We start from the raw sequence: 26894 nt of genomic DNA on the forward strand, positions 1-26894 counted from the left end.
TTACTATTTAGAGATATCTTCCTTCAATACTTTGTTTATTCAGAGTTTTTAACATGAAGTGGTGTTGAATTTTATCAAAAGACTTTTCTGCTTCTATTAAGATAATCATGCAGTTTTTATCTTTATTTCTGTTTATGTGATGAATCACATTTACTGATTTGCATGTGTTGAACCAATCTTGCATCCCGGTGATGAAGCCTACTTGATTGTGGTGGATTGGTTTTTGATGTGCTGCTGATTTAGTTTGCAAGTATTTTGTTAAGGATTTTGCATCAGTGTTCACCAAAGACATTGGCCTGAAGTTTTCTTTTTTTGTTGTTCTCTGCCAGGTTTTGGTATCAGGATGGTGTTGGCCTCATAGAATTAGCTGGGGAGAAGTCCCTCCTGTTCAATTTTTTGGAATAGTTTTAGCAGGAATGGTACCAGCTCTTCTTTATACATCTTATTGGATTTGGCTGTGATTCCACCAGGTCCTGATATTTTATTGGTTGTGGGGCTATCATCCATTACTGATTCAGTTTCAGAGCTCATTGTTGGTCTGCTCAAGGAATCAATTTCTTCCTGGTTCAGTCTTGGGAGGGTGTATGTGTCCAGGTATCCATCTCTTTTAGATTTTCTAGTTTGTGTGCATGGAAGTGTTCATAGTGGTTTCCGATGGTTGTGTTTTTTTTTAAATTTCTGTGGCATCAGTGGTAGCATTTTCTTCATCATTTCTAATTGTGTTTATTTGGATCTTCTGTCTTTTCTTTTTTATTAGTATAGCTAGTGGCCTATCTAGCTTATTAATTTTTTTCAGAAAATCACTCTGTTTTGTCTGAAATTAGGATTGCAACCCTGCTTTTTTTTCTGTTTTTCATTTGCTCGGTAGATTTTCCTCTGTCCCTTTATTTTGAGTCTATGGGTGTTATTATGTGTGAGAAGGGTCTCCTGAAGACAGTATACCATTGGATTTTGCCTTTTTACCCAGGTTGCCACTCTGTGCCTTTTAAGTGGGGCATTTAGCTCATTTACTTTCAAGATTAGTATTGATATATGTGGATTTGATCCTGTCATTGTGCTGTTAGCTGTTTATGTCGGCTCGTTTGTGTGGTTCTTTTATAGTGAGACTGGTTCGTGTGTTTAAGTGTGTTTTTGTTTTAGCTGGTAGTGGTCTTTCCTTTTTATAGTTAATGCTCCTTTCAAGATAGCTTGTAAGGCTGGTCTGGTAGTAATGAACTCCTTCGACATTTGTTTATCTGAAAAGGATCTTATTTCTCCTTTGCTTAGGAAGCTTAGTTTGGTTGGATATGAAATTCTTGGTTGAAGATTTTTTTTTTTTTTAAGAATGTTGAATATATGCCCCCAATCTCTTCTGGCTTGTAGGGTTTCAGCTGAGAGGTTCACTGTTAGCTTGATGGGGTTCCCTTTGTAGGTGACCTGCCCTTTCTCTTTAGCTGTCTTTAACATTCTTTCATTTTGACCTTGGAAAATCTGACAATTACGTGTTTGGGGATGATCTTCTTGTGTAGAATCTTGCAAGAGTTCTCTGCATTTCCTAAATTTGACTGTTGGCCTCTCTATCAAGTTTGGGGAAGTTTTCATGGACAACATCCTGGAATACGTTTTCCAAGTTGTTTGCTTCCTCCCCCTCCCTTTCAGGGATGCCAGTGATTCTGAACTTTTTCCTCTTTACATAATCCCATACTTCTTCGGTGTCTGTCTTATTTCAGAGAGCCAGTCTTGAAGTTCTGAGATTATTTCCTCAGCTTGGTTTGTCCTGCTGTTAATACTTGTGATTGCAGCGTGAAATTCTTACATTGTGTTATTCAGCTCTGTCAGATCTGTTAAGTTCTTTTTTATGCTGCCTGTTTTGTCCCTCATTTGCTCCCCATTGCCCACAGAATAAAGTGCTGCCTCTCCTTTGCTTGGCAGTGAGATTCCTCATGGGCCAGTCTACAATCCTCCTTTATAGCAAATGTCTCACAATTTTCTTTCATGAAGCATGGGCCAGACCAAAACAACCTCTTGCAGCTCTCTGTCGTTGCATCCAGAAATCTTGACTTCGTTCCTCTCCTGCTACATCCCTTCTGCTTACATTTTCCTTCCCTGCAACTCTGGGTGCTCCACTGCTAATGCTTGTTTCAGGCCTAACTCAAATGCCACCTCCTCCCTGACATCTTTTCTAATCCAGGCCCCTATAGTCACCTTTCCTTCTGAGGTCACAGGGCATGCTCTGAGCCATGCTCATAACCTTGCTTTGTCGTGATGTAGGATTTTAGTATGAGATTCTTCAACAGGGTAAATGGAGATTTTTGTCTACATTGTGGAAGGAATATGGGAACTGAGACATTCAAAAGGAATGAAATTTGAGTTGGACAGATGTCAAATATACCTCAAGTGTGCTCTGGGAAAGAAAAACTGAGAGCCTTTTCTTACTAACCACATTTCAGCATTTTTTTTTTCTTTAGGATATCATTTTCTATATCGGGACTGGAGAACAATACCCCTTACTTTTTAGAAAGACATTTCTTTTACCCATAGAAGGAGGATATTTTAGATAAAATGGAGGATTACGTTTTGACTCTAAAAACAGCAGTTACAAAACTGCAGCATTTCTGATGAAAGAGTTAATGAGTAAGTACACAATGTGGCAAAAAAAAAAATCATCTTCATTCCAAGAGAGAACCATTATATGACTACAATATGGAGATCTGAAGTGCTTCAAGGCAAGGTGGCCCTGCACATGCTGAAGAACTGAAACTCCAACTGTTGCCTGGTGGACAATATGTTCCATAGAAAATAACAAGATGTGGAAAGGATTTAGATAGGGAGCTCCATGTTTGAGAGGTTGTCTTAGTCTATTTTGTGGTGCTATAGCAGAATATTTGAGACTAGGAATTTCTAATAAACAGAAGCTTATTGACTCACAATTCTGGAGGCTGGGAAGTCCAAGACTGAGAGGCTGGCATCTGGGGAGGGCCTTCTTGCTGTGTCATCCCATGGTGATAATAAAATAATTCTTTATAAAAATGAATTTGGTAGCCACAGGTATGATGGTTTGGGGAAGAAGATGGAAGGGTGATTACAAAGTTATTGCCTTGGCTCTGGCAATAAGAATTGAGAACTTCAACTAGGACAAGGGCAATGGAAATGAAGAGATGGGGATGGACATAATGCATGCTGTAATGTAGCCTCAGCATAAAGAAGTTGAGTGAGTTTGGCACGTAGCAATAAAGAGGAAGAAGTGAAAGGTGAACCCAACGTACAAGCCTGGGCAACTGCAAGAATGGTGATCCCATCACAGAAACCAGAAATGCAGGAGGAGTGGGTTTGGAGTTGAGACAATAAAAAGAAATGTTATAGATACTATAGATAGAGTATTACTAATATTTTAGATAAATTAAATAAACAAAGTTCAGTGAAGTTTTGAACACAAAATCCTAAAGACAAGAGGTCTCAAATGTCGTAGTGAGTTGTGAAGGATGAGTTAGAAGGAAATGCCTACCTAGCCACATTGGAAAGGAAGTTTGATTTCCAAATCATCCCAATCCATTGGCTCAAGCAGGTAAATATCTTTGTGGAGAAATCTCTCAGGAAATTGTTTTTATAGCTCCTTATATAATCATCAAATATTTACTTTCTGGCAAGGAAATTTTATGCTAAATAAAAGGGATCCCTTGTGTTTACTATTACAACAAAGTGAAAATAAATGCCAAACAAGGTGGTTGTTAAAGTAAAAAAAAAAAAATACACTGAAGCATCCTTTACTGAATCCTGTTAATATTGAGGAAGTAACACTATTTACTTCTGAGTAAGGGTTAATTGTCTCTGTTAGGAATTGGAGGACTGGGGAGCAGTTTTTATTGCAAAACAATTAATTTGCTCCTCATTCCTACCTACTTCCAGATCTCCTAAGGGTCTTAATTTTAACTCAGCTAACTTGCTATGAAAAATGCATAGGTAGCTTCATTTTAAGTGTTTTTTTTAAAGTCATTTTTAAAAAGTTGTGGCAAAGAAACTGTACCTGTGTATCAGGTAATTTTAACAGGCTGTTTTTGTAGTCTTCTTTCTGGAGTACCCATTTACAGTATATGGTAATATTCATGGTTATATACTTAACACCTTAATAGGGGCTTCAAATATTTGGCAAAAACAGTTATTTGTTCAGCACATATTTGGTACATATGTACCACATGCTGTTAAATATTTGACATGGATTATTTCATTAATCTCCACAGCTTGTATTATTATTACAGTCAATCTTCACTATTCATCACTTCCGTATTTGCAAACTTACATATTTGCAAAAATTGATTTGAAACCCCAGCGTCAATATGGGTGATTTTGCTGTTTGAGATGGCCCCCAAGGGTAGTGCTGAAGTGCCGTCTGGTGTTTTTAAACACAAGAGGCTGTAAGGTACCTTATGGAGAAAATGCACATGTTAGATAAGCTTCCTTCAGGCAGGAGTTGTAGTGCTGGTGGCTGTTCAGTGTTAGATAATCAGCAATATTTTATTGAGGAAATAGCATTATTTACTTCTGAGTAAGGGTTAAATTCCTTTGTTAGGGATTCAATATGCTGTGTTTAAACAGAAACACACATTACAAAAAAGGTTATATATTGATCAGTTGATGGAAATGTGACCAGAGGCTGGCAGGGATCTAACCCCATATTTCCCATAAAAGCACTGGCTCAGTATTCACAAATTCAGTGTTTGCAGTCACTTTAGAGTGTAACTACCATGAATACTGAGAATCAACCATCATCTCCACTTCGTAGATGAGGAAGATGAGACCTGGGTCACATGCCTGAAGGCTTTCTGAATCTAAGTGGACCCCATTTCAGCTCAGCTTAAGGACCTCAATCCTCTGCTGCTTACAATTGTCCCTTTGCTCCTTGCTGTGCTCTCCTATTGTTGATATTTTCATTTCGGCCATTCAAATTGTGAGGAACATTTCTTCCATTTTGAGTTTTTTTTTTTTTTTTTTTGAAATGGAGTCTCGTTCTGTCGCCCAGGCTGGAGTGCAGTGGTGTGATCTTGGCTCACTGCAAACTCCGCCTCCCGGGTTCACACCATTCTCCTGCCTCAGCCTCCTGAGTAGTTGGGATTACAGGCACCCGCCACCGCGCCCAGCTAATTTTTTGTATTTTTAGTAGAGACGGGGTTTCACCATGTTAGCCAGGATGGTCTTGATCTCCTGACCTCGTGATCTGCCCACCTCGGCCTCCCAAAGTGCTGGGATTACAGACATGAGCCACCGCGCCCGGCCTCTTCCACTCTGAGTTTGAAAGTTCTCATTTCCTGGCCACCACCACTGGTGCATAGGAATTGGAGATGGCTTGACAAAACAGCCTAGTCTTGGGCATTGGGACTTGTCTGCTGTGTGTTTTCTACTCATCCCAGTCGACAGGGCATGTGTGCCTAGAGCAGCTGGAAGTGTGGGCAGTATGGTGGTGGGGGCAGAGGAAAAGTCAGTCCTCATATGGGGTCAAAGGAATTGTCAGCCTTTGTTCTTATCCCCAGTAATTCTGAGAACAGCACCTTCAAACCTAGTGTTATTGTCTACATTTTATCTTTGGTCAACATTTTTAAGATTTATGATTGGCACATGGTATTAGTCCATTCTCATGCTGCTAATGAAGACATACCAGAGGCTGGATAATTTATAAAGGAAAGAGGTTTAATTGACTCACAGTTCCACAGGGCTGAGAAGGCCTTAAGAAACTTACAATCGTGCTGGAAGGGGAATCAAACATGTCTTTCTTCACATGGTGGCAGCAAGGAGAAGTGCAGAGTGATGGGTGGGGGAAGGTCCCTTATAAAACCATCAGATCTCATGAGAACTAACTTGCTACCATGAGAACAGGATGGAGGAAACCACCCCTATCATTCAGTTATCTCCACTGGGTCCCTCCTGCGACATGTGGGGATTATGGGAACTACAATTCAAGATGAGATTTGGGTGGGGACACAGCCAAATTATAATTCTCCCCCTGGCCCCTCCCAAATCTCACATCTTCACAATTCAAAATACAATCATGCCCTTCCAACAGTACCCCAAGGTCAGCTTATTCCAGCACTAACCCAAAAGTCCAAGCCCAAAGTCTCATCTAACACAAGGCAAATTCCTTCTACCTATGAGGCTGTAAAATCAAAAGAAAGTTAGTTAGTTTATAGATACAATGGGGGTATAGGTATTGGGTAAATACACCCATTCTAAATAAGAGAAATTGGCCAAAACAGTGGGGCTACAGGCTCCATGCAAGTCCGAAATCCAATAGGGCAGTTATTAAACCTTAAATTTCTAAAATGATCTCCTTTGACTCCATGTCTCATATCCAGCATGTGCTGATGCAAAAGGTAGTCTCCCATGGCCTTGGGCAGCTCCGCCTTGGCCTTGCTAGGTACAACCCCATGGACTAATTTACTATATTAGTCCATTCTCACACTGCTAGTAAAGACATACTCAAGATTAGGTAATTTATAAAGGAAAGAAGTTTAATTTACTCACAGTTCCACAGGGCTGGGGAGGCCTCAGAAAACTTACTATCCTCACGGAAGGGGAAGCAAACACATCCTTCTTCAGATGGCAGCAGCAAGGAGAAGTGTGGAGCAAGAGGTGGGGAAAGCCTCTTATAAAACCATCAGATCTCACAAGAACTAACTCACTGTCACCAGAACAGGATGAGGGGGAAACCACCCTCATGATTCAATTATCTCCACCAGGTCCCTCCCATGACATGTAGGGATTATGGGAACTATATATCAAGATGAGATTTGGCTGGGGACACAGCCAAACCATATCACATGATCATTGTATATATTTATGGATTACAGTGAGATGTTTCAATACATGTGTAAATTGTGTAATGATCAAATCAGGGTAATTAGCATACTGATCACCCTAAACATTGATAAATTTATTTGTGATGAGGACATACAATACATTACTGCAAACTCTAGTCATAATACTGTGCAATAGACCACCAGAACTTACTCTTTCTATCTAACTTAAGCCTTGCACCCCTTGACCAATCTCACCATTACCCCCTTCCCTCTGCATCCTCTGGTAACCACCATTCTACTCCCTACTTCTATGACATCAATGCTCTTCACTTCAACTCATCAGCATCATTAAATACTCATCATCCACAACTTCCTGAAAAAACATGTCTGTTTGCAATCACTTAAGGTAGTTGAAGACTTACATTTTGTTAAAAACACAAACAGCAACAGCACACATTTCCACCTAACGGTTTACTAAGTCTGGCATAAACACCTTAATTTGCAAGCCTTTGCTTTCCTGGAGCTCTGAGCTTCCAGCAACTAACATCTGCACTCCCCAATTTACTTCATGTTTTAGAAATTATTTTTTTCTAAATACAAAATTAATTCATATTCATTATAGACTATTTCTGAGAAATACAGAAAAACAAGGAGATTATAAAAGGTATTTGTCAGTTCCATCACTCATGTGTAATCCCTCTTAGCATTTGGGTGTGTCCTTTCAGTCTTTTCTCCCCTATGATTTATATAGTAACATAATGTTGCAGTCTGAGCTCTTTTTAAACTTAATATTATACTATAAATATTTTTCCATTTTTAAAGATTTAGCTAATACTATTTAAGTGACAGCAAAATATTCTACTGTATGGGCTAATCACAAATTATTTAGGAATTTCATATAGTTGCATATTTAGGTTAATTGCTTTTTTTTGACATTATACAATTTTACCATAAGAATTTTTATAGTAAAATCCTTGAACAAATTTTCTCTGTTGTTTTCTTTGGAAAAATTATTAGAAATAAAATTGATAGGTCAACAATATGCATACTCTTGAGGCCTTTGAAAAACTTATACCCAGTTGCAGTATAAATATTGGTTAGCATCCAAAAATCTTTTACTCTTGAACTGAATTTCCTGTGTGTCAGCAAACATTAGTGGTATGGTGGACAGGCAGTGTGAGGCCCAAAGAAATATACTTCAAGGACAGTGTTTTAAAAGAGAAATCACTACCTCTTAAAACTTTTAAATGTTGATGGCAGAAATATAAAGGGAAATTAGAACCAGATTTGGGGTGGGAGAGCTCAGTGGGCAGCTGTCATAAGGGACCCATTTCTTCCCACAGCAAGTTCCAGATCATCCTGACATAGGGTGTGTACTTAAACTTGCCTGGAATGCCTGCTGTAATGGGATAATGACTTTTGAACACCTTATTTTTAAATCAGAACCTGCCACCTCTCCATTAACTGGCCAAATTCCCAAACAATAGTCAATCTGGAGCTTGGAGCACTTATTCAAAAGTAACTCTTGCAGAAAAGGTTGCTGCAGGGTACAGCTCTATTGGGCACATCCTCCTTAGTGATGAAATAGAATCATTTAGTACAGCTAATCTGTAACTGCAGCTGCAGATGTCTGCTTTCATCTATCTATTTTCATCTCTTGGAAAGATAACCATTGTGTCATCAATAACTGATACCATTGATTAACTTTTAACCATTATGCCTAAAAAAAAACAACCACCACCATATCAGTCTTCCTGCTTAGAGAGAAATTAAGAATCAATTCATAGGAGGGGATATGTGTTGCTTACATCTATCAGCCAGACCCACTCAACTGCTTCTTCCATGGTGTGCATGTGAATTGCATTAGATCCAGGAAAGAATTACATATGGTTTATATGTCAGATCAAAATTTCTTTTTTGGGGCCTGAAAAAATCAGATAGCAGAGAGTAATAACATTCTTCCTTTTCATCAGGGAAACTTTTATTGTATGCATTCTTAGTTTATGCATACCCAAATTTGTCACAAAGACAAGAATTGGGTGCTTTCTTGCCTTCTGAGTAGCTAGTAGTGGCAACAAATAAAATTCACTTTTGGGATTGTGCTTACGCTAAAGCAAGCAATTTATGCATTCACTTATGCATTAGTGAGCAATTCAAATCTGGTTGTCAGGGCTGGAAAAAGCAGTAGGCTGTTTGTCTTTGAGGCCACTACTTCCTCTTCTTGGACACTTTCTTCACTTTCTGTTGTTCCCACTTCCTCTCTCACAACCTGAGTCACAGAAAATAAGGATCTGATAAACAAATTTTCATGAGATGATAATAATGTATGTTATCTCTTCTAGGAGTATTTACAAGAAGGAGCACAAGAAAGAGGACACCCTTAACAGAAAAGTAATTAATTTCCAATGTGAGTTTCTGTGCCATTGTGATATGTATATATATGCTGTGGAGATGCGTAGTTACTTTGGTGGTAAGAGGCATGTGGGAAACATCAGAATCAAGACTAGAAGAATATGTCTTTCTACAATTCCATTGTTTTTATTTGGCCAAAGGTATTGTCAATTAATCAAATTGTCAATGTGAACAGCAAGGTGGTTGGTGGAAGATTCATTCCCTTTTCATTTATAGTTCTGTATACTTCATCTACTCTCCTACAATTACAGGAGCAGAATTTAGAGGCTGTAAAGATTTGATTACTATGAAATCACCGACTCTGTTTTTGCATTGTTAAAAAAAATTCTACATGGTTCATTTCAGCAAATTTATGCTTGATTATACTGGAAATGTTTCCATAGCTCATTGTTTTCTTTTTGAACTAGGAACAAATATGTGTGCTTAAATTTAATTGGCTACAGTTCCTAGTCAGTAGTGAAGCACACAGGATTTTAGAAGTGATCAACAAGATTAATGTATCAGTTCCTCCATGTACACTCCAGCACTTACTGTTCTATTAGAATTCAGATTTCTTTATAGGTACGAATATCTACTCGTAAGAGGCAAGGAAAGATGAAAGAGATTGTATGCAATAGGCTGGGCGTAGTGGTTCACGCCTGTAATCCCAGCACTTTGGGAAGCTGAGGCGGGTGGATTATGAGGTCAGGAGTTCGAGACCAGCCTAGCCAACATGGCAAAACCCCGTCTCTACTAAAAATACAAAAATTAGCTGGGCGTGATGGTGGGCACTTGTAATCCCAGCTACGTGGGAGGCTGAGGCAGGAGAATCACTTGAACCTGGGAGGTGGAAGTTGTAGTGAGCCGAGATGGCACCATTGCACTCCAACCTGGGCAACAGAGCAAGACTCCATCTCAAAAAAAAAAAAAAAAAAGAGATTGTATGCAATAAACAGGAGCTTTTCTACCCTAATTTCATTGGATGTATCTTTTATTTTATGTGTTCTTCTCTCTTTCTCTCTTTCTTTCTCTCTTTCTCTCTCTCTTTCTCTCTCTCTTTCTCTTTCTTTCTTTCTTTCTTTCTTTCTTTCTTTCTTTCTTTCTCTTTCTTTCTTTCTTTCTTTTTCTTTTTCTTCTTTCTTTTTTAATAGAGTCTTGTTCTCTTGCCCAGGCTGGAATGCAGTGACACAATCCCGGCTTACTGCAACCTCTGCCTCCCGGGTTCAAGTGATCAAGTGATTCTCCTGTGTCAGCCTCCTGAATAGCTGGGATTACAGGCACCTGCCAGCATGCCCAGCTAATTTTTTTTTTTTTTTTTCTTTAGCAGAGACAGGGTTTCACCATGTTGGCCAGGCTGGTCTTAAACTCCTGACCTCAAGCGATTCACCTGCCCCGCCTCAGCCTCCCAAATTGCTTGGATTACAGGCGTGAGCCACTGCACCCAGCTGTTTTTCTTTTTATTAAAAAGAAAATCTTATCTTTTTGATAATAAACAGCAAACATTTGGGTCTAATAAAAACTTGGGAGCATTTTGTTATGTGCGTGCGTGTGTGTGTGAACGTGTGTGTTTCAGAGATGGAGTCTTGCTATGTTGCCCAGGTTGGAGTGCAGAGGCTATTCACAGGCATGATTGTGCACACTGCAGTCTCACACTCTTGGAGGCAAGCAATCCTCCCACCTCAGCCTTATGAGTAGTGTGGACTACAGGTGTGTTCCACCATGCCTAGACTGTTTCATGTGTTTTTATCTTTAATTTGGTTTAAAGGAGTACATCCAGGATTGAATAAGAGCAGCACTAGTGGACACAAGCCAACAGACAGTCTACCCAGACCCCAAGGCACCCGCAGCACAGCCCTCCTTTTGTGTATGATGCCAGCTACACAGGGGATCCTACAGGAGGAAGGAAAAGCCCACATTGCTTTATAGCAGGTGGACTTGCTCTGTGGGTGCAGATGGAAAGTGCATGAGGGCTGCAGCCTCATTCAAAGGTGGCTTGCAGAGTGTGGCGAGAGGAAATCCTCTTAATGGGCAGAGGTTCAGGCAGCAACCTTGGTCACTCACTTTATAAGGAGGGAAGATGCAGCCTACAGTTAGAAAATAATGACAATCATGGGAGGTACTGGAAGATCATAGATGCATGAGGATGGATAGAAGGAGTGGGCCTGAAAGTGAAGATTTTTATGCCATGTTAACACTCACAAGAGTGTCCACGGAAGAGGCGCTGAATGACTGAGCAGACAGAATCACCCGGCCTATTGACATCAGCCCCCCCACCCTTCACCACCTCTAGAGCTGACTCCATGAGCCCATGAATATAGTGGCCATGGAGGCTATGCATGGGGCCCCACAACCCAGACCACCACTCACCAAGCCCATCTAGCTGCCACCATCTAAACTGCCAGCTTCAGAGAACACTGCGAGAGCTCCCATCTTCTCCAGGGTGCATCTCCCTGTCCTGGTCCACTTCTTCCCCACCCCTGCCCTGCTGCTGACTTCAGTCTATACCAAAGAGGCCTGTATTGTAAATTTTAAAAACTTCATATTTTCCCCAGGCCTCAACATCACACAGGCCGTGAGCACCCCACCCAGGGCCCAGGTGCACTCGTGTGATAAGGTTGGTCCAGCCACAAGTTCCTCTTCTTGTTCTCCTCTGACTGTGAACTAGTGACATTTAAAAGCACTAATAATACTCCCTCATGCCTCTTGCTTGTGTACTCCACTGGGACCCCCAGTAAAGAAATTCACTCACTGGGGCTCACTCTCTTGTGTCCCCACCTGCTTCATGGAGCGCTGGCTTAGTGCTTCTTCTACATGGCCTCCTGCATGGCGTGGTGTGGCCTGTGTCCTTCTCTATGACCTACGAGTAGAACAAATCTTTTTATTTCACATGTTATCCGAGTGTAATTTCCCAAGTCGGAGACCGGAGAGATCTCCAGAGTTGGAGAGATCCTTAAAGACCCCACATGGGGGACTTACTCCCAGATTTACAACATGAGGCCACAGATTCACTCTTAGAAGAGCTTCTTGAAAAATCTGAGAGAGTATTCACTTTGCAATATTACCACAATACTTAGAATTCTTAAAGAAAACATTCCACTAGTCAAGCTAAGCAAACTCAGTTTTAGTAGAAATATAATTTGACTTAAAATTCTTTTGGTTGCCTTTAGACAGTAAGTTGACATTTATTGAAGAGGTCAGTTTTAATAGCACTCAAAAAGCATTACAGAAATCTCTTACAAGAAAGCAAAGTGTAATGGGCTCACACAAAGTGCCAATGGTGAGAAGTCTGCTTTTTTTAAAACCCCACTTCCCCCAGCTTTAAAAAAAAATGTATTCAATTATTGTAGGAAAGCATTAATATGACCTTTATCAATTCACAATATCTCATATAAATGTGTTGAAGTCTTATAGGATGTACATATTTCAAAAAGACCAATATGTTTGAGAGAAAAATAATAAAGTGATCTTATACAGAAGCCATATGAAAGACCAATACCTTAACTGAGAAAACATAAGGATGTACATTTGTAACATCTGCAACCTGTCAAGATGATGAATATGTAAACGTTTAACTTTTGTTAAGTCTATTATTGGCAACAGAATAATTTCAACTGGGAAAAGCCATCCTTGAACCAGTTAGGGGATTATCTGGAGTTCTGGCATTTAGATAAAGCCCGCTCATTTGGAACAAAGCTACTTTGGGGTTTTAAGGTTTGTAAAATGTCACCCTGCCTTGTATTTCAAACTTTATTAAAATGATCTGCAGCCAGAAAAGTCCCTATATCATCGCCCCAGAGAGACAACATCTTATAAAGACACCTTGAGGTATGGTGTAGCTACGATACATGACAAGGCCTTCTCTGTCTTCTATAATAGAAAATAATCATCTTGTAATGTTGTAAGCAAATGGCAGAAGAGGTGCCTACATTCTTTTACCCCAGGCAACCAGAAGAGAACAACTGAACTCTTTGAATGCCTGGTACATCATCCAATGGCAAGTGGAACATTAAAGAGAACAGGAATTGATTCTGGCATTTTCCTAGTACTAATTGTGCCTTTGGGAGACCTTTGATTTTAGAGATTTTTGGAAGCAAAATAATCTGGTTTTCTCATATTGAATTAATGGGTTAAAACAGCTAAGCCATATGAGGAACTTGTACCTTTGCTTTAATGCTGTTACCTATTGAAAATCAAGTACACCTACCCTGGCAGCCGCATCGCTCAGCAGGTGCTCTGCTCTCTAACAGTGCTACCTGCTGTGCCCTAAGCACTCCTTGTTTCTTACTGCATCTGAGTCTGTGCTCTACTGGAAATCCTGCCCATTCTTAAGGTCTAGTTCAAATTATCACTGCCTAGAAGAAACTTTCTTTGATTCTCACAACTGTGATCAAAGCACACAGAACTTACCACATTCAGTTGTGTTACCAACATCTATGTAATACACATGAATCCTTCTCCAGATCACAAGTGAAGGCAGGAACCCCCTTCCCTTTCTTTCAGCTCTCTGTTAAGAGTCTTCTTTCTCATCACTATGCACACAGCCTGTGCATGCCTGTGCTTCTTGCATTACAACACTTTTTTCCTCTTCCTCACAAACTTCATTTTTTAATTATTTTTTCACAATAAAAATTGCATAAATGTAAGAGGTATAATGTGATGTTGTGATATATGTATACATTATGAAATGGTTACCACCATCAAGCTAACGAACATAGCCATCACCACCTTTGTGTGTGTGTGTGTGGTGAGAACATTTTAGATCTACTCTAAATGAATACAGGATCTATTTCCAATGTTGTAACTTTTCCCTTAACAAAGGGATCACTGGAAGGCACCTTATAATCCAATGTATATTTCATAGCAAATTTCAAGTATACAAAACATAATTATTAACTAGAGTCACCATGCTGTACATTAGATCTCCAGAATTTATTCATTTTATAACTGAAATTTTGTGCCCCTTGGCCAACATCTCCCTATTTTCCCTCCCTCCAGCCCCTGGTAACCACCCTTCTACTCTCTGCTTCTGTGAACTCATATTTTTAGATTCCACACATAAGTGAGCTCATACAGAACTTGTTTTTCTGTGCCTGGCTTATTGGGTCCCTGGATGACACATTTAACACAGATCTCTGCCACTGGGGGCTTAACGGCCATCGTCCTCTCCGCACTGTGAACTCTGGAAGGGGCGGTTGTTTTAGGAGTATCTCAAGAGCCACTGTATCCAGAGTCCAGATCATCCGCAGAGCTCCTGACCCATGGAATGCATTTAACCCATATTTGTCGTCACTTTATCCCTCTACATTTTGTATGTTTAAATTAATAATTATATTTCATTTGGGTCAAACTATAATTATTAATAAATATTTCCAATCTGCTAAGTGCTTTTAGAAATGAAATAGTAATATTGTTGTCCAATATTATTATATAACTTCAGTTCAGTTCAGGCAATGTCATTAATGACTTAAGGAATGCCCTGGAAGACTACCCGACAGTTTATGTAGTGGAGATGGAACTTTTGTAGGCATGTGCCCTCTCTTAGGTCAGCAAAAGCCACAATGCATGATTAAAGAAAGATACACAAATGAACACAGGATCTATTTCCAATGTTGTAACTTTTCCCTTAACAAAGGGATCACTGGAAGGCACCTTATAATCCAATGTATATTTCTATTTCTCAACCTATAAAAATAAAGAATTGAAGCAAACTGAAAACTATCATATGCTAAGCTAAGTAAGTTGGAAATGTGTAAAGTCTATACCCGTGGCCTTCTAATTTTGTAATTTGTAATAAAACTGTCAGTATTTGGTACGAGTGTTGGCAAAATGTTTTAGTCCAAACACCGCTGCACAAATTAAATAGCTGCTCTGCAGAGGAAAGTGGAACTTGGGAATACTTCAAATGAATGGTATGTGTGTGGCGAGCTCCATCTTTTCCACCGCAGTGAAACCCTGTTACCCAAGTTTGGAAACTGTTTACACAAAATGAAATGAAATATTAGAACTCCTCAGATGTGCAAACCAAAAATTAAACATGAATAACACAAACTGAGGGAAAAGGCTGTTGCTTTTATCTGAAATAGGCCTTTTCATGTAAATAAAATAGGTGACTCTTTTTTTTTTTAGGTTAAAATTTGGTTCGTTTTAACTTCAGGCAGTGATTTTTTCCTAATGTTTGTTCACCATTTTCCCAGCTACATCATCCTATCTTCAGAACCTTCTTAGAAACCAAAGGGCCAGGCATCTTCACTCTAGTGAGAAGACAGAAATCCAGAGTGGGGATTTTCCATACCCAAATACATAGTTTGAATTCTGGAAGGAAAGCCCTACAGCCTTCCTTTTCTTAAGACCTGATTAAGACCTTCTTAATCTGATCTTACATTTTCTAATACCAGAACAATGAAGTTGACATGCAGTGAGAGCCAACCATGTGAATTTGTTTCGTTCTACTTACTTACCTGAAATTAGGGCCACTGGGGAAAGGAAATATTCACTCTTTCCTGTCTCTGATGATAATAAAATGCTGGGTATTGCTGTTGCTTTCTCTTCTCCTAAACCATTTGACAAAATCATCCCTCCAGCCTCGCATAGGCTTTTCTACTCGCATCTCTCTCTGTCTCAGCCCATTTTTGTAAGCCTTCTCCTTCATATTTTTGGAGTCATTGTAGCTCTTTGACTCTGGTCTTTAAATGATTTTGTGCATAATTACAAACCGTTGAACACATCATAAGCTGATAAATGTCTTTTTTTTTCTTTTTTTTGAGATGAAGTCTCTCTCTGTCACCCAGGCTGGAGTGCAGTGGTGCGAACTTGGCTCACTGCAGCCTCTACCTTCCCGGCTCCAGTAATTCTTGTGCCTCAACCTCCCAAGTAGCTGGGACTACAGGTGCGCATCACCAAGCCTGGCCTTTTTTTTTTTTTTTTTTTTTTTGTGTGTGTGTGTGTGTGTGTGTGTGTGTGTGTATTTTTGGTAAAGACAGGGTTGTGCCACGTTGACCAGGCTGGGCTCAAACTCCTGGCCTCAAGTGATCCACGGGCTTCTGCCTCCCAAACTGCTGGGATTACAGATATGAGCCACTGAGCCTGGCCTGATAAATGTCTTTCTTATCAAAATGATAGCATAGCAGTGAAAAGTGTGAGCTCTGGAGTGAGACTGCAATGAATGCAAATCCCTGATGCTACTACTTAGCTACTACTTAATCAAACCTATCTCTCAGGGTTGCTATGAGCTAAATGAGATAATGTTTGAAGATAGTTGTGCACATTGTCTGTTAGACAGTTAATGCTCAATGAATGTTACCTGTTGTTTATAAGTGGGTTACCATTTCTACACAATCTTCTATTTTTTAAAATTCTGTTGGGACTATCATCCCATCCAGCCCTTCATTATCATCATAACTGGGTCATCCTAAGCTATCTCTGCCAGAGAGGTGCTTCAGGCCTCACCTTGCAAAGCACTGATATTAATTCATTTCTTTTTAATTTATCAAGGGACTTTCACTAGCTACTAATTTAGCAGAGCTCAGAGTCTCCCTGTATGTCCTTGAGCTGAGATGTAGGAGATCAAGTACAAAGAAAAAAAATACTAATTGCTTAGCCTTCCAGCTGTTCATTTTCTTGTTTTTCAAAATGGCCCTTAGCAGCAAGCAGGAGACAGGAAAAACGTTGTTCTAAATTGGAGCTTGATTTAATGTGTTCTGGACACAAAACTTTCACTTTCAGCCCTCTTCAAGCCTGCAATACACAAAATACAACCTGTAACGTATTTAGTAAATGATGAGCAGCCGAGAGGTCAAAGACAATCTGGCACTAGAGAAAAATCTGATTTTTGTTCAAAAGTCTCTCTTGCAGCCTGGCTTTTGGCTGGGTATGCTTGACTGTCGGTTCTGGGAAGGCAGTACCAGTGAGGCTAATATTGTCCCCTTTTGAGCAGATAGAATCCTTCCCTGATTCCTTTCTCTGTCTCTTAAAAGACAGTAGGGAGAAAAGTTGTTTATCTGATAAAAATTGTTTATCTGTCTTATTTTTCTGGTTTTGATTCATTGATTTTTATTACAGTTAAGACTCATCAAGGGATAAAATCTGGAAACTTATAAAGGATACTTATTACAGAAAAAATTTAAGGGTAAATGCTTTTTTCCTCACTGTCTTTATTCAGAAAAAAATATAGGAAATGTACTTAAGATGAAATAGAGATTTTAACTACTGAACTCATAATTCTGATACTAAATAGTTGTTTTACTTGGTCCCTTAATATTTCTGGATGTCTGCTTCCTCAGATCAAAAATGAAGGGCTTAAATATATGAGCTATAAAGCCGCTGTCAGATTTTAAAACTTTATGGTTCTACTAGATGTCTAATTTATAAAGAAATACACTGTCCCCCTCCCCAGACAGTTCCAGATAATGTGCTATTTTTCACAAACATTGCTGATATAGCAGCTATTTTCAGTTTCCAATGAAGTGAAGAACAATGTGACCTATTTAAAAGCTGGCTCATGAAAGAATATTAGCCACCAGTTATCAGTCCTTTTATTTAATTTTCTTGATAAGGACTGTATGATAGAAACATTTATTTGCTGCAAAACTAATAGCAGCCTAGACTGTATTTGATAATACTGTACATGCACTCTGTAATAGCTCTGAGAAATGGATTTCATATTTATTGCCAATTCAATTTAGATGGGTTGAGAAAAAAGAGAAAATACACTTTTGTGCTCATCTTTCCTGAATGACTAAACAGTTAAAAAGACATATGGTTTCTCAAGGCCATTAAAAAACTTTAACTGTTACTTTCCATGTGGATTGCTTCTCTGTGTGGGATCCAGAAATGATTGCTATTAAGATTGTAAGAAATTTCTTTTTTGGTTTTAAGAAAATATTCTTCTGTTCATATACATGCTTTCTTAGAATGAGTTAACAGATATTTACTAAGAAAGACAAGAGAATAACAATAAATGGGAAACCGAATTATTGGAATGAGGAAGCAGCAGCATTATTTTAATGAATAACTCAGTTTGTGAATGTAGTTTCCTTAATTTCACCTGTCTAACAACAATCTGGCTATCTGTCTATCTGTGGTAATTAAAACATATTTTTAACATTTTGTTTTCCATTCCATGCTCATGGATAGGAAGAATCAATATCATGAAAATGGCCATACTACCCAAATTAATTTATAGATTCAATACTATTCCCATTAAACTACCATTGACATTCTTCACAATATTAGAAAAAACTATTTTGAAATTCACCTGAAACCGAAAAAGAGCCCAAATAGCCAAGAATATTGTAAGCAAAAAAAACAAAGCTAGAGGAGTCATGCTACCTGACTTCAAACTATATGACAAAGCTACAGTAACCAAAACCTCATGGTACTGACACAAAAACAGACACATAGACCAATGGAACAGAATAGAGAACTCAGAAATAAGACCATGCACCTACAATTATCTGATCTTTGACAAACCTGACAAAAACAAGCAATGGGGAAAGGATTCCCTATTTAATAAATGATGCTGAGAGAGCTGGCTAGCTACATGCAGAAAATTGAAACTGGACCCCTTCCTTACGCCTTATACAAAAATTAACTTAAGATGGATTAAAAACTTAAACGTAAAACCCAAAAACTATAAAAACCCTAAAGGAAAATCTAGGCAATACCATTCAGGACGTAGGCACAGGCAAAGATTTCATGATGAAAATGCCAAAAGCAATTGCAACCAAAGCAAAAATTGACAAATGGGGTCTAATTAAACTAAAGCACTTCTGCACAGCAAAAGAAACTATCATCAGAGTGAACAGACAACCTACAGAGTGAGAGAAAATTTTTGCAATCTATCCGTCTGACAAAGGTTGGTACAGAGAGTAGAGAGTGGAGTAAATGAGGGAAGAAAAACAACCAGAGTGAGATGGAGGCTGAAGAAGAGAAAAAGAAGGAGGGCAGAGAGAAGGGACTCCTTGAAGATTGGCTTGGCCTAAAGGAGGATGACTACACATTTTGGTTTGCCTGTGATTGTGGTAGTTTTAGAGTGTCCCTTCAATCTAAAATTGTCCAATATGGATGATAAATGGTCACCTTATATACACAAATGCCCCAAATGCCAGTAGCATACCTAACATGCTGACTGTCATGTGGTATATCCAGGGAGGAAAATTGCCCAGCATTTGCAGATATTGGACAACAAATGGCACCTGTAGGAAGAAAATGTCACTGCATTTTATGGTATATTTGTATAACTTAATTGACAGACTTCTTGTGGCTTAGATATGTAGAGAAATAATTCTGTATCAAAAATCATAATCTTACTGTTGGATGAGACTTTTCCTTCATCAAATCTGTGCCACTGCTTCTGTCTTCCTTTGCCTCTAAGGTGCCCCAAGGGTAAGCACGCCCTTGTGCTCTCCTTGCCCCTTGAGTGTAGGCTAGCTTCTGTGACTCGCTTCTAGCCAATAGAATGAGGAGAGGTGATGGCATGACTCTTCCAAGATTAAGGCCTAAAAAGGCTCAGGATTTGTGTTGGTGCTCATCACGCCCCACTTTCTCTCTAAGGGAAACTGGTGCTGTGGAGAGACCCATGTGGAAAGGAACTGAGGACTCTGGGCAAAAGTCACCAAGGACCGAGGTTGCTGACAGCTGCATGTGAACTCGGAAGCAGATCGATCCTTGCCCAAGCCCACACCTTGTCTACAGCCTTGGTGAGAGACCCTGAGCCAGGGATGCACATCCAAGCTGCACCCAAACTCTTGACCCACAGAAACTGTGAGATGATGAATGTGTTTAAGCCCCCATATTGTGGAGTCATTTATTACACAGCAATAGATGGCTAAGATGAGCACTATTTTTATCCCCTTGTGAGTTCACGGCTTGGTCTCCCTACCTCCCACTGACTAAATGTGGCTAAAGCAAAATCCTATAACCAGCTGTCTCTGAACAATATTAACTGAATGCCTACTGTTTACTAGCATGGCAGGAATTCAAAAGAGTTTATGAGGGAAATGGCCACAGTGAGGCAGAGGATTTACATGGAGGGAAGGCTTCATCCTGGCAAATTACCCAGGGCAGACCTTGCCTCCTTCAGTGTCTAAAATATCCAACTCTTATAGTTTCAAATCCCCATCTCTTATTGTCTGTCTTATAGAAACCACCCTGACTCCTCAAATACAGCCACTCCATTCCCTATGAAGTTGCTTTTTTTTTTTGAGAGGGAGTCTCGCACTGTCACCCTGGCTGGTATGCAGTGGCACGATCTCTGCTCGCTGCAACCTCCACCTCCCGGGTTCAAGCGATTCTCCTGCCTCAGCCTCCTGAGTAGCTAGGATTACAGGCGCCTGCTACCACGCTCGGCTAATTTTTTTATTTTTTGTAGAGACAGGGTTTCACTATGTTGGCCAGGCTGTTCTCAAACTCCTGACCTCATGGTCAGCCCGCCTCAGCCTCCCAAAGTGCTGGGATTACAGGCATGAGCCACTGTGCCCGGTGGAAGCTTCTCAGAGATGGCGCGCTTCCTCTGGTTTTCCACTTGACTCTGGTCTTCCTCCTAGTTCCCTTCCTTCCAGGCAGAGGCTGAGGCCAGGCACGTGGTACCTTTGCTCTTACTGTGTTTCCAAAAAACAATGGCTGCATTTTCCTGCAGCTGACTAGTAAAACTCTTGGCTGACTCATTAAATATTTTACCTTTGTTGGTTTCGAAGCACAGCTTACATATTAATGAGATCCACCGTTTCTCTTTTTGATAAGGACTGTTTTCCAGTTTCACGACATAGTTTACTCTTGAGAAACAACAAAACATGGTGGTTAAGAGAGTGGCTCTGGATCCCAACTTCCCAGTTTCAAGTTCTAGCTCCCAAATTTACCAGCTGTGTGATCTTGGGCAATTTGCTTCACTTCTCTGTGCCTCCATTTACACATAAAAAATTGGATAATAATGACTGTAATTGTGAACCAAAGAACATGTGTCCCTATTTGGAATTACTAGAAATGGTTAGCTGTTTTAGAATGCCAAACAATTGGGAATACGTGGGCAACAGTCCTGACGATGCTTGGGCACAAGGAAGTTAATATGTGCAAAGTGCTTAGAGCAAGGTCTGGCTCCAAGTGAGCACCTGTGAGCCTTAGCTACTATGATATTATCACAATATCATTTGGAGCAAATATAAAGCAACCATTTTTTAGATCAAAATGCTATTCTGAGCTGGGACTATCTTCTTTGATTTAAATTTATGGAATTTGCCATGAATTGCGAAATAACCCACCAGCCTATACTGGTTTCTTCGAGAGAGCGATCCATGACTCAAATTCTCCAAGAGAAATAAGACTTCTTCCTCTCTGCAAAAGCTTTGGAAGTTACTTGTAGGCAAAGAATGGAGATAAGTTTTGTGTTACTCCAGGAAACAGAGAGGCCACCTATTTAATAGGCAAGATAAGGATACTATAGAATCATTTATCAAACTTTCAAACAACTGCAGTTTGTAAAGTAACAGACATTGTGGAAAAGTCAGTTCTCTTAGTCAAGGGAGAATGCAATTTAAGTTTCAGTATTCCACATAGAAGAAATGAATACATGCCCAGTGATGATGCATAGATAGTCACGAGGGCCTCATAGATGTTATTAATAGCATTTTCAGTGGACTAAGAAACAGGTATGTATACAATACTTTGTGTATGGAAGTGGACAATCTGTTTCGGAATAACAACTCAGAAGCGGTTGCACACACACACACACACACACACACACACGCCTCACAGCTTTGCCAGAAGAGTTGGGTGTTTCTGCTCCTAGGATTCTTTCTTCTGCTTTCCTGATTCTGTCCCCTCTCTCTTGACTTCCTGCTTTCCCTAACCTCAACCAATCTTCCTCACTCCGCTCCCTTGCTCCATTCACATTCTTAATACAGATACATGCTGATGCTAGAGAGTGTTGATTAGAGCCACAAGTACTCATGGTGGTGATGAGAATGTGAAGTTTGTGGATAATTTTCCCAGAAGCACAGGAGTAGACATGGAGAGAAAAATCTATGAATGAGCATATCTTATTAAAAAAGAAAAATAAAACTACAGTAGATCCTAGACCCTTGAAACTCAAATTATGGTTCCTGGAACACTGGTGTTCCAGGTGTCACTTGGGAGCTTGTTAGAAATGCAGGACATCAGACCCCAAGCCAGACTATTGAAACCAAATCTGCTTTTTAACAAGATCCTCAGGGATTTGCATGCATATTAAAGTTCTAGAAGCACTTCCCTAGAAATATGTTAGGTTAAAACTCAAGCTCTTTTTTTTTTTTTTTTTTTGAGACACAGTCTTGCAGTGTCGCCCAGGCTGGAGTGCAGTGCCATGATCTTGGCTCACTGCAAGCTCTGCCTCCCGGGTTCATGCCATTCTCCTGCCTCAGCCTCCCAAATAGCTGGTACTACAGGCGCCCAGCACCACGCCTGGCTAATTTTTTGTATTTTTTTTTAGTAGAGACAGGGTTTCACTGTGTTAGCCAGGATGGTCTTGATCTCCTGACCTCGTGGTCCGCCCTCCTCGGCCTTCCAAAGTGCTGGGATTACAGGCGTGAGCCATTACGCCCGGCCAAAACTCAAGCTCTTATAGCAGCACAGCACATCAGTGAAAGCATGAAACCTGACACTAGAATGTCTAGGTTTAAATCCTGTTTCCACCACCTACAGTCTGAATCTTTCTCTTTCTTTCCTTCTTTCCTTCTTCTTTCTTTCTTTCTTTCTTTCTTTCTTTCTTTCTTTCTTTCTTTCTTTCTTTCTTTCTTTCTTTCTTTCTTCTTTCCTCTTTCTTTCTTTCTTTCCTCTTTCTTTCTTTCTTTCTTTCTTTCTTTCTTTCTTTCTTTCTTTCTTTCTTTCTTTTCTTTCTTCTTTCCTTCTTTCTTTCCTTCCTTCCTTCCTTCCTTCCTTCCTTCCTTCCTTCCTTCCTTCCTTCCTTTCTTTCTTTCTTTCTTTCTTTCTTTCTTTCTTTCTTTCTTTCTTTCTTTCAGATGGAATCTCACTCTGTCACTCAGGCTGGAGTGCAGTGCTGCTATCTCGGCTGACTGCAACCTCCGCCTCCTGGGTTCAGATGATTCTCCTTCTTCAGCCTCCTGAGTAGCTGGGACTATAGGCACGTGCCACCATGCCTGGCTAATTTTAGTATTTTTAGTAAAGATGCGGTTTCACCATGTTGGCCAGGCTGGTCTCAACTCCTGATCTCATATGATCCTCCCGCCTTGGCCTCCCAAAGTGCTGGGATTACAGGTGTGAGCCACTGCACCCGGCCCTGAGTCATACTTTCTAAACCTTTAGAGACTCAGTTTTCTCATCTATAAAATGGGAATGATAACAATACTATCCCACTGGATATTTAATTGAATTAACAATGTTAGAATACTTAGAACAGTGACTGGCACACAGCAATTAAGCACCATATAAGCATTGGTCAAATATATTTTCCAAAGTCAAGTGTAACATAATTAACAAATTCTAGAACTTCTTTAAATAATTAATGGAATAATTCCCAAAGCCCATTTGACCCATTTTTCCACATTCTAACCCACTACTCTCTCAACCCTACTTCTAGGCTGCCTCTGAGCTTTGCATATAAGCTTTGTGCTTATTAACCCTGCAGTGCAATTATTTGTTTATTGTCTGGCACAAGAAGGAGATCAACAAATGCTTGTAAAGTAAATAAATAGATATTTGATTTATCGTTATTTCCAAATCTGTCTCAAAGCCCAGATATTTCTTTGTTTTTCTCATGCATTTTCCTCCTTGTATTATTAAAGACCAGAATATGCCACCCCAAAACATGACTATGAAGTAATTCAGGATGTGCCACCCAAAAATATGCCACTCTTTGATTATTTTAAGCTGAAGCCATTCGAAAACCAGCAAATTCAGGGAGAGGCTTTCTCTGAACTCCCCTTATCTGCTTAAAGACAGATCTTCCAAAAGGATCTCAATTGTCATAAATCCCCTCTCCAGGAAATGTTATCAACCAGAGAAGATTGACTCTTCTCACAGCAGAGGAGACTAGAAGTTGACACTAAATCCAGAAAAACATTGTCCCAAACGGTCATATCTCCCATCTCTTCTTCTACGGCCCCTCATCTTTCCTAAATATCATTTACTCTCCAAGTGACCTATATCTCCCTCCCCTTCCCCTTTTAAGATAATATATAAGCTTTCAAATCTCACTGCTTTTCAAGTACTTCCTTTTTCTGTGATGACCCATGCACATAATATTTAAAATTCATACATTTGTATATCTTTAAGAAATATTATTTTAGATTCACGGGGTACATGTGCAGGTTTGTCACATGGATGTATTGCATAATGGTGAGGTCTGAGATTCTAGTATACCCATCACTCAAATAGTAAACACTGTACACAATAGGTGATTCTCCAATTCTCACTCCCTTCCTGCTCTCCCTGCTTTTGGGATCTGCAACGTCTATTATTTTCATCTTTATATCCATGTATACCATTGTTTAACTTCCTCTTATAAGTGAGAATATGCAGTATTTGATTTTCTGTTTCTGAGTTATTTCACTTAGGATAATGACCTCCAGGTTCACCCATGTTGCTGTAAAGGACATTATTTCATTTTTTTTTATGGCTGTCTAGTATTCCATGGTGTACACATACACATTTTCTTTATCCAGTTAACCATTGGTGGACACTTAGGTTGATTCCATGACTTTGCTACTGTGAATAGTGCTGCAATAAACATACGAGTGTAGGTGTCTCTATATATAATGATTTGTTTTCCTTTGGGTAGATAACCAGTCATGGGGTTGCTGGGTAGAATGGTAGTTCTACTTTTAGTTCCTTGAGAAATCTCCATACTGTTTTCCATAGAGGTCATACTGATTTAACATTTCTACCAACAGTGTATAAGCATTCTCTTTTCTCTACATCCACACCAACATCTGTTGTTTTACTCTGGAAAAAACCCAAAAAAATTTCAGGCATCTGAAAATAGGTATTGTTAAAGAAAAACATTATTTAATGACACTTGTCATAGCACAGGGAGGCAGACTTTATTCAGGTCCACCACAATAGGTATAGGGACCATAGCAATGGGGTATTCCAGTGAAGGAGAGAGACTGGGCTCAACTCTGAGTACAGCATGGGCAAGTGGGACCTTAGAGCCAAGGAGCAGGGTAGGGGTCAGCAAATGGAAAACTACTAAGAGGGAATATCTGGGGTAAGGTGAATTCTGGCTAAACTGAATTAGCAGGGGTCTTGCGAAAACTGGATTTTACATGGAAGTGCAGAGATGGGCCTAGAAGAATATTCAGAAGGCTGAGTAGAGTTTGGCCAAGCAAAGAGTCTTTGTCTGTATCTATGAGGCCTCTAAAAAGGAAAGCAAAGTAAGCTCAGAATAATTTTTAAATGATTCCAAAAAAATAGGTGCATGGAGACTAGATTTTTATAAAGGTCAACAGCTTTGAAAACTTCATTCTGTTAAAATCAAGATAATCAGGTTCCCAAGTGATCTCTAAGAATAATACAGGAAGCCATGGGGCTGAATAATAATAATAATAATAATAAGAATAATAAGTGGTCACCCCCAAAAAGTAGGTGCATGGAGCTTGTACATATCTTTTGTAAAGAGGTGGGAGTCACAGAAATGAATGACATAAAAATTGTGAGATAGGCAGGAAGTCAGCACTCCTAGGTACTGAGGACGTTCTCTGCACTGGCATACCTTAGCAGACCTTCAGACAAACTTAATGGGGAAGCCAAAGAAGCTTATGCTCAGGGCCCCTCACTTTCACAGGGTACCTTGAAAGGCCCTTGGAGAGGCTCTAGCAATTTTATATTCTTAATTTTATATTATTTTGAGGAGAGTAATTTTAATGAAGTATGTGTAACACTGTATAAAGAAAAATGGACAATTTTGCATTATTCTGTTATTGAGCAAATGGGCTCACTGCTTGACGTGATTAGAAGCCATACTATGGCACCAGCTTTTGAGATAAAAAAGGATTTATTGAGAGGCTGACCAGTAAGGACACAGGAGGCATGGCTGAAATCTGTCTCCCAAATTTGAGTCCGGGACAAGTTTCAAGGGATTGGAAGGCAAGGGAAAGGATTTTGGTGTGGTAGGGTCTGATTGGAGAGCTTCAAATGTGACTATTTTTGGTAAGGTACGTTGAGGCTGATTTTAGCCCTGGATCTTCCTGGCTGTCAGACTCCCTTGCTTTTGAAATGGTTCTGATGTTCAGGTTCCGGTTGTGTCCTGGTCTTCCTGGTTCCGTGGGGAGGAATTGTTGGTTTTGGGTTTCAGAGGTCAAATCTTTCCTATTGCACATGCCTGGGCCATATGACTTGCAGTCTTGGCTCTGTTATATCTACAAGGTATTTAGACATTCTGTTATCAATAGGGTAGGCCCAGTTTGAGATGCTCCTGTGGTTACAACTCTTCCTGGAGAGGACCGCTTACCGCCCCAGTTGTGTAAGTTTCCCACTGACCTGCATCAGCCTCGGCTGGATAGTGCTTCCGCAGAGAAACCCTTGTACTCCCTTCTCTCTCCCCCATCCCGGCAGTGAAAGCAGGTTCTGCTTACCAAAGTCCTCTGAGTTCTGAGTGGTTTTGGATTCTGGTTTGTTCTTTGATAAAGACATAAATGACATGACAATTGTTTCCTTGGGCTGGAGTAATGAGAGCTCACATTCTCAACATTAAACTTAAAAGAAATAAATATTTAAAAATCTAGCATTCATGTTACAAAATAAAAGGCA

The 26894-nt window shown here is 39.8% G+C and overlaps 1 pseudogene; it reads right to left on the reverse strand.

The window, feature by feature from the left end:
* LOC129485737 (phosducin-like protein 3) overlaps positions 1 to 26691 on the reverse strand; it is a 58281-nt pseudogene extending 31590 nt beyond the window's left edge.
* Positions 26692 to 26894: the final 203 nt, after the last annotated feature.

Source organism: Symphalangus syndactylus, chromosome 7 (genome assembly GCF_028878055.3).
Source record: "Symphalangus syndactylus isolate Jambi chromosome 7, NHGRI_mSymSyn1-v2.1_pri, whole genome shotgun sequence".
In the NCBI taxonomy this organism is placed as follows: Eukaryota; Metazoa; Chordata; class Mammalia; order Primates; family Hylobatidae; genus Symphalangus; species Symphalangus syndactylus.